This window comes from Mirounga angustirostris, unplaced genomic scaffold, assembly GCF_029215605.1.
Source record: "Mirounga angustirostris isolate CCGP_5_RB_7025 unplaced genomic scaffold, mMirAng1.0.hap1 SCAF_5, whole genome shotgun sequence".
Classification (NCBI taxonomy): Eukaryota; Metazoa; Chordata; class Mammalia; order Carnivora; family Phocidae; genus Mirounga; species Mirounga angustirostris.
In genome coordinates, this window is record NW_026991713.1 from 12,365,577 (window position 1) to 12,372,448 (window position 6,872).

General features: G+C 51.6%; 1 long non-coding RNA gene across 4 annotated transcripts; it reads left to right on the forward strand.

Moving 5' to 3' along the window:
* Positions 1-425: 425 nt before the first annotated feature.
* LOC123843313 (uncharacterized) lies at positions 426-6,452 on the forward strand. Of its 4 annotated transcripts, XR_010411353.1 has the most exons (5): positions 426-1,829; positions 2,446-2,537; positions 3,398-3,480; positions 4,081-4,234; positions 4,491-6,452. It is a non-coding gene; the product is annotated as an uncharacterized LOC123843313 (long non-coding RNA). The 4 variants fall into 4 exon arrangements; XR_008505915.2 differs by having other exon boundaries at positions 429-2,537; XR_006790554.3 differs by lacking the exon at positions 2,446-2,537 and having other exon boundaries at positions 429-1,829.
* Positions 6,453-6,872: the final 420 nt, after the last annotated feature.

Genomic DNA, 6,872 nt, shown 5'->3' on the forward strand with positions numbered 1-6,872 from the left:
TCTTCTAACCACAGTACAATTAGTACGATTATAAACATCAGGGACCCTAACTTCAGCACAAATACATTATAAAAAGCCTACATTCAAAGTCATCAATTGGGCGCCTGGGTGGCTCAGTTGGTTAAGCGACTGCCTTCGGCTCAGGTCAGGATCCCGGAGTCCTGGGATCGAGTCCCGCATCGGGCTCCCTGCTCGGCAGGGGGTCTGCTTCTCCCTCTGACCCTCCCCCCTCTCATGCTCTCTCTCTCTCTCTCAAATAAATAAATAAATACTCTTAAAAAAAAAAAGTCATCAATTGCCCCCCAACTGTTCTCCCCGCTGTCTGGGTTCCAGTCCAGACCCCGCATTGCGTTGAGCCGCTCCGCTGCTCTGCTGTCCACAGCCCCCGAGCCTCTGCAGAGAGCAAGATGGAGTCACTCACGTCCAGCAGATGTCCTTGCAGCAGTGACGCAAGCCATTAAGGGTACGGCAGCTAAGAGATAGCCTGAGACCAGATCAGCTGACACCCCAGAACTGATAACAGGCAGAAGTACAGTGGGTCTGCGGGGGTCCGGGACTGCTGAAATCCCTCTAAAAAGGGAGGAGTTTGGCAGCACACGGTCAGACCCCTCAGACATGACCCCTCTAGGTCTGACCACTTAAAAAAAGCAGCTGCCACCAAAGGTTCCGCCGGATTGAGCAGGTGCCCAGGACTGACCCAGGCGCCACCCAAGTCTTATCTCCCCTGCGTGCCCACAGACTGACTTCACGTTTGGTTCATTAACTTCCTACCCACTCTGTTATCTTGTGGACTGTGTGACTTGTCTCGTGTTCTGCTTTGCGGGCCAGTAAGAAGCCAAGTCAATCACGTCTTCCAATGCCACTGACTTTGGAATCCTGAACCTGCTTTATAATGATGTTAATCTTGCTTTATGCCTGAATAAAGCTGACCTCATGGAAGGACACAACTCGTGTCTTTCCTAGGTGCTGGTGACAACGAGCTTGTGGCTGGGAAGATAGGAAGGGGCTGCTTTTTGCACTGGACCCCCTGTTTGAGTAGATGCCCGCCGCTAGGTGGGATCACACGCCCACCTCGCTGGGCTGCCGGGTCTGCAGAGCCGGCCCTCGGAGGCGCTGAGCAGGTCGGGGTCCCTAACGTGAGGCTGGGGAGGCCGGCGAGGACCCGCGGAGCAGGTGGCGGGGGTGGAGGGAAGGACGCCGGCTCTGCGGGGACGCGGCCGCCTGCGCGACCTGGGGGCCCCGGGGAGTCGCCGCCTCCGCCGCCGCGGCGGCCCGGATTTCTCCCCAGGGGAGGGAGCCGGAGCACCTGAACCGTGACTCAGCGAGAGCGGCCCTCGGACCGTGACTCAGCGAAAACAGACCTCGGGACCGTGACTCAGCGAAAACAGACCTCGGGACCGTGACTCAGCGACAACAGACCTGAGATCGGGACTCCGCGCCGAGCCTGCCGGCGTGACTCAACAGGAAAGGGCGGCAGGGGTGCGGGGCAGAGGGTTCCTCAGCGGGAGGCCGTCCGCGCCCGACCCCTGCCCCCAGCGCCCGCCGAGCTCAGCAGCCACCAGCGCCCGCGGGGCCGGGCCTCGGGGAGCGCGGGAGTGGCAGGTACGCGGGCTACCTGAGCAGGTGACCTGGCGCAGGTAACTCAGCCCGTCCCAGCGTCGTGGGCAGCGTGGGGACGGCTGCGGCGGCCTGGGGGGGTCCTCGGCCCCGTTGAGTGATCCCACCACTTCCTTCTGCCCAGCTCAGCCAACGCTTGGCTGCCTCAGTGTCCCCATCTTCAAACTGAGGGGCAGAGAGAAGCTCCCTTCCCCGGACGGCATTCCGTGGGTGTATGTTTATACTTTAAATAATCCATTTTTATCCCCTAGTTAGAAGACGCTGCCCGGCCACTGTACTGCACTGAAGTCTATGATCCCCAACCTGCAGACCACTGTTGCTAACGTTCTCGTGTATTTGTTAGGATTAAAAAAATAACCAACTCTATCATGCCCACAAAGGAGTATATTCTACAGTATGATTCTGTGCAAGGAACAGTGATAAGGGGAACATAGCTTATGAAGTAGCTCTTTCTCTTTTTTCTGTGCAAATTCTATATGATTGTGATCCTAATGTCTATGGTATACCTTTGTCTTCCTTTGTTTCATTAACACAACTGTTTTCCCAAATTGTAACAGGGCCCTTGTAAGCATTATCTCAAAGGCCTCACAAAAATCCATTCAGGAGACATTCATTCATTCAACACGGTATCCCGCCCGAGTGCCTGGGGCCTACTGTTAAACCTTTGGGTTGCTTCCTATTTATTTTTTTCCTATTGAAGGAGAAAGATAAGGAGTATTTAAAACAGTCTCTGGCTTTCACATACTAGGGGAAGGGCGTTTTTCATATCAGAGAATTGTCTTTTTTTATTTTTGAACATACGTTGCTTGCTTTCCCCTGCTCCCCAAGATCTGGATGGAAAGGTTAAAAACAAAGGAGGAAGAAGGGTGGGCTATGAGGGACTTCTGAGACCAGGGCCTTCAACAGATGCTGGAAAGCAGGTAAACTGACTTCTCCCTGAGGCTTACCTAGGGTTCACCATACTTAAGGGGGCCACAGAAATGTTTTAATTTTAATTTCTTTTAAAATCAGAAGAAAACAGGGGTGGCCTGGACGGTTCAGTCAGTGCCCGTCAGAAACCTGACTCTTGGTTTCCGCTCAGGTCATGATCTCAGCGTCCTGGGATTGAGCCCCAAGTCGGGTTCCCTGCTCAGCAGGGAGTCTGCCTCTCCCTCTCCGTCTCCCTCTCCCCCTGTGTGCACGTGCCTCTCTCTCAAATAAATAAATAAAATCTTTTTAAAAAAAAAATCAGAAGAAAACAAAAGAATACAATAATAATAAATATAGAATAACGAATCCAGTTGAGAGTGTATTCATCTCTATACTACTTCAGTCCTAAAATGCTATTTTTAATTTTAGTTATTTAGTTTTTTATTTTTTTAAATGGAGGAGAGGGTCCTCAAAGACAAAGGTGCCTTGGGCCCATGAAAGTCAGAATGCATCCTTGCTGGTAAGCTGGGGTCTAGGATGAGAAAGTGAGCAGTAAGAAATTGCCAGGGGTGAGAAATGGCCCGTGGGCTTGCCAGCAGAGGTGGCTGATTCTAGACTCCTAGTAGCTACCTGGGTGGTGCTCCTGGCAGTGGTCCTTCACTGCAAACCCTCCGTCAGATCTGCCATTCACCAGGGCTCCGATGGGGTTCTTTGTGGGAATGAAGGAATAGGCCCCCAGAGAAGAGATGGAGGAGGGGTCCGAAACCGGCCAGGGGAACAAGGGGGGCTTGCAGGACAGTGAGCTCCCTGGAGGGTGGGTAGGGCTGGGACCTTGGCGTTTAATTTTCCTTTTCCTTTTTCCTAATTAAAGGGAACACCAAGAACTTGGGGGTACCATGGAAGCACACACTGGGTTACAAATCGTGTAAAGAACAGCAAAAGGAACATCTTCAGGTGAAGCGTTTCCTGCATTTTTGACTATGGGTTTAGATGGAAAACCAAGAGCAGAATTACTGACTGGGCCAAGCATAGAACTAACTAATTTTAAGGCTTTTGGAGTCTTGGGGCGCCTGGCTGGCTCAGACAGCGGGGCATGTGACTCTTGATCTCGGGGTTGTGAGTTTGAGCCCTACGTTAGGGGTAGAGATTACTTATAAATAAGCTCTTTGAAAAAAAGACTTAAAAAAGATTTCTTTATTTATTTGAGGGGGGACAGAGAGTGTGGGGGGAGGGGCAGAGGGAGAGGGAGAGAGAGAAGCAGACTCCCCACTGAGCATGAAGCCTGAGGCAGAGCTCCATCCCAGGACCCTGAGATCATGACCTGAGCCGAAATCAAGAGTCGAATGCTCAGCCAACTGAGCCACCGAGGCACCACCTCCCCCAAAAAAGGCTTTTAAAGCACAATGAATCATGGAACACTTCATCTAAAACTAATGATGTAATGTATGGGGATTAACATAAGAATAAAAAAAAAAGGCTTTTAGAGTCTTTTGCCTAATTATGGGTAAAAGTAAATGACTACTTTTTGTAACTTTATTTCTCATGTTTCTATAGTAAATACGACTTTTGCCACTGGGGCTCAGAGTCGGGGCAGTTTGCTTTTGTTTGAGTGACAGCCGGGAGGAAGGACCACCCCAGCACTCTGCGGGATGATGTGCTGTTTGGCTGCAAGTGAAGGCAGCGAGGGGTCTGGGACTCACCCCCTAAGGTAGGAAGAACAGGCACTGGGGCTTCAGGAAGAGGCCTTTTACCTTGTACCCAGGGCTGGGAGGAGCCCTATCACAGGTTGGTTGGCATGACTTTGCCCCTGAGCAGCTGACTGGGCAGTTGGGTGTCCGTGGCGTGTGTGCGTGGGATGGCGCGGGGTGGAGGAGGGTGGTGGGGAGAGGTGGCAGGAGTAGATGAGAAGGTTGGTGGTGGTCGAAGGTGAAGGAAACGCTCTCTCTCTGTCTCTCTCCTGGCAGGTGCCTGCAGCAGCCCCCTCCTGCCCGGAGCTCAGCCTCAGTGCTCCGATTTCCTGAAAAGCCCTCTTTATGCCCCTATGGAGTTTGGGGTGAAGCTCCAGGGAGCCTGAGGGTCTGTTATAGGCAGAACTGTGTCCCTCCCCAAATTCACCTGTGGAAGCCCTAACCCCCAGTACCTTTCAACGTGATTGTATTTGGAGATGAGCCTTTACAGAGGGGATGAAGTTAAAACCATGCTCTTCGGTTGGGCCCCGATCCGGTCGAACGGGTGTCCTTCTAGAAGAAAGACACCCGGGCGCATGCACAGGGGGAGGACCTGTGAGGACACGCCAGGAAAGCTGTTGGCAAGCCAAGCAGAGGCCTCGGAAGAAACCACACCTGCTGACATCTAGACCTTCGGCCTTCAGAAGTGTGAGAAGATGAGCTTGTGATCGTCTGAGCCACCCAGTCTGTGGCGTGGGGTCACGGCCCGTGGCTGGCACACGGACACTGGGCCCGAGACTCAAGACCGGAAGGACCCCTGAAAGAGCAGCCTCGTTCAACTTCTCCTTCCTCTCCTCTTCTCTCTCCCTTTTTATTTTGAAAAAATGCCAGACCTACTAAAAGGCTCAGGACGCAAACGGGACACTGCATGCCGGTACACCCTTCCCTGGGATCATGCCTTGTCGGGAATTGGCTCTTTTTGTGTGTCTCTCTCCTTTTCTCTCTCTCTCTCTTTTTTTTAAGATTTTATTTATTTGACAGAGAGAGAGACACAGCGAGAGAGGGAACACGAGGGGGAGTGGGAGAGGGAGAAGCAGGCTTCCCGCAGAGCAGGGAGCCCGATGCGGGGCTCGATCCCAGGACCCTGGGACTGTGACCTGAGCCAAAGGCAGATGCTTAATGACTGAGCCACCCAGGGGCCCCTCTCCTTTTCTCTTTTATTATTATTTTTCCAGAACCATCTGAGAGTACGTTGTGGACATCCTGACACTTCACCTGTAGGAACAAGGACACATCCGCATTGTTATCATCACAGTAAAGACATAAGGCTGACGCCTTAACGTCCTTTACTTTACTGTCACACTTTCCCAGGGATCCCCCAAAAACAGTCCATTGGAGGACCCCCAGAATCTAATCAAGGTTCATGCCCTCCTTTTTGCTGTCATGTCTTAGGTCTCTCGTGGCATTGACTCTGGAAGAATTGTTTGGAAGAGACAGGTTAGTTGCCTTGAAAATGTCCCATGTTTTGGATTTGTCTTTTTCCCTCACGGTGAGATTCTGGTGGAACATTCCTGGACAGAGTCCTATATGGTCATGTTGCGTCTCCTCATCGGGTGGAACCAAGGAAACTGAAACCCAGCTAGTTGGTGGCAGAGTTTAGATGCATTTCAGTACCAGATTATTATTATTTTTTAAAGATTTTACTCATTTATTTGAGAGAGAGAGAGAGCGCAAGCGGGGTGGGGAGGGGCACAGGGAGAGGGAGAAGCAGACTCCCTGCTGAGCAGGGAGCCCAAATGACACAGGGCTCAATCCCAGGACCCTGAGATCATGACCACAGCGGAGGGCAGAGGCTTAATGGACTGAGCCACCCAGGCGCGCCTTCAGTACCAGATTTTTTATTTGCCTTTATCAAGCCTGTGACTGATTGTGTAGAACAGGAAAAGCGCCTTTGTGTCAAGTGGGGGGTGTTCATTAAACAAAGGAAAACAGAATCTATTAATATAAGCAATGCTGTTCTTCCTTGTAAAGCCTGGTGGTTAAACACACACGTAGGACACAGCTTTGAATCTCATTTGTAATAAGCCATGTGACCTGAATAAGTCTTAACGTCTCTGGGCCTCGGTTTTCTTATCTGTGAAATGGGGATAATAATGGTACCTACCTCCCAGGCTTGTGGGACATGAAATTATCCATGTCAAATACTTAGCGTGGTGCCTGGCTTGTAATTAATTGCCCAATAAAAAGTAATTATTCTCATGGATGTGTTTTTATAATTATAATGATTGACAAATAAAAGTGCCCGGCCTTATCACTTCCGTGCTTCCCCACTCCCGGAAGCAAGTGAGCAGGAACTAGGTAGAGGCAGATAAGAGTGGGCAGGCCATAGCTTGAACTTGAGGGAGCCCCCGCTAGGAGGAAGGATGTGGCCTGAAGCCTGAGTGTCCCAGGATTCTCCGCGGGGCACAAGACTCTGGGCTGCACACTGTGGACCCTGTGAGTGGTGTCTGAGGAGCAGCCTCTTTCCCCAGAGCCCCTGGAGGGGGGTCATTCTCCATATACCCCTGGTGAAGGATGGGGTTGCACTTCCTGCCTCCCCTGGGGGAGGAGGAATCATGTCAAATTTCAGGCCTGAGCATCCTGTGGCCAGTGTCAGACCCTGCACGGCTCTTGTCCTCT